Here is a 2,010-nt window from a genome sequence, read left to right on the forward strand (position 1 = left end):
GGCCCTTGTACAGAACAGATAACAGGTTTGTTTACTGTCTGCCACCTCAGTCTCTCTGCACTGAAATGTTAGCTTTATGAAAGCACAGACTTCATTTTGTTCACTAACACATTCTCTGGGCCTAAAATAATTCCAGGAACATATTAGATGCTCAGCAAATGTTTCTGGTCTCTGTAAATAAATAAATATGGTTCCTGTCCCCTTATAGACTGATCTAAATACAATTTGCTAAGAAATTCCACTTGGATTTTTGTTTATAAATAAGATCTCATGTATTATGTGACTTTTCCAAATTGGCAAATTAGTATATCTGGCTTAACTCAGAAACCACTCTTCCAAAGTCATGCTCCTCCAGAGAGTAATGGGCATTTGCCTCATTATTATCTTTTGTAATTCTTCAGCCTTTTATGTAAGTCTATCTGTGTCACTCCATGGATACTGTCTGTCTCTGGTTGTGGCTCAGGTTTTAATTAAAAGGTTTAAAAATTGGTGTACATTTTAAACCTGTTTTCCAAGCACTCTTTGTTATATAGCAAGCATAACTGCTTTCCCTCTTCCTTTTTTTCCTCCAAAGAAAAAGAGGAGACATTTGAAAATCCCCTCCAAGAAGTTAAGAATTTGACTAGAGCAAACACTTTTGTTAGATATTGTATTATGTGTTCAAACCAAAACAAAAATATAATCTTGTAAAGGTCATCCGTATTTCAAGGGTTACCAATTTTCCCCTTGTGAAGTTCTAATAAAAGAAACATGCATGTACTGTTGAAATAGAGACACTCTGGGGACCAGAAATTAAGTAGACGTCACAAGGTAACCTGGATACAAACAGATGGACAAATGCTGGATCTTCAGCTGCACCATTCAGTGGGGTTTCCGTTAGCCAATTTGAATGTCTCTGAGGATGAGAGCCTTTACACTTGACACATCTGTGCTCCAGATCTCCTGCCTTTAAAATGACTTTTCTGAGTGTTATTGGAAACAAGAACATTAAGATAATGGCAAGAATGACAGTGAGGCAGACACAAGGGAAGCAAAACAAATGAAATCAATTAGTATCATAAATATTGGCTCTTCTTTCACGTCTTTCATGTAGATTACATATTCACAACATCCTGAGGTTCCAAGTATTAACCACTCTGCTTTGATCAGATACCAAAAATTGGAAAGAAAAAGAGAAGGGTGCCTCTATTTTGTTCTTCTTAACCACTAACACTGCACAAATTTATAGAACAAAATAAAACAAAATGTTCCAATGCAACCTATTGTTTCTGGAAAATGAAAAAGTATTTATCCAGAAAATAAAATAGTGGTTTAAATAAACCCATTTAATAGAAAACCACATGCTCCAATTTACTTGATTTAATGGAAAATCACTCGTAGGCCAGTATAAATGAAGACAAAATGTGCATAACCAACATCCTTGTTAAAACGGGCAGTAGTACAGTGTATCATTTCGAGGTCAGCTGTCATTCTGTTTGAATGGGTCCCTTAACAGATCACAGAGCAGATGGAAAAGGTCAGTATGACATAACTCTCTGACTTAATTATAGCATTACCAAGACAGCATATGGACTTTGTATGTACCGGAGAATTTTTATTCAGTGAATTTATTTGCACATAAATTCTGTGATGTTCTTCATTTTGTTTTATGTTACCTTAAATATTTATATTTCATTTTAATGAATCATTTTTATCTATGGATTAATGGGTCAGGCTGTTTTACAAATTATAGCTGACTCTTGTTGAAGCCCATATTAAAAAATAAAGGTGTGAAATTTAGATTTATGTCTTATTCAAGATTCCTCAATTTAGAACACTATTATAGCTCTGCCCACAGTCATCATTCTTGCAATTAAGGGTAAGGGTCTTAATACACCATACATTTGATATCTCCCAAAACAGAGAAGAGAGCACCCATTTTGGCTTTCAAAAAACTGATTGGTCTGCTAAATAGGAAAATGTACAGCACCCCCCCCCCAAAGAAAAGAAAGAAAAACATCAAAAATAATT

The sequence above is a fragment of the Carlito syrichta genome, unplaced genomic scaffold (genome assembly GCF_000164805.1).
Source record: "Carlito syrichta isolate Samal-C Ts95f unplaced genomic scaffold, Tarsius_syrichta-2.0.1 Scaffold308534, whole genome shotgun sequence".
NCBI classification, from domain to species: domain Eukaryota; kingdom Metazoa; phylum Chordata; class Mammalia; order Primates; family Tarsiidae; genus Carlito; species Carlito syrichta.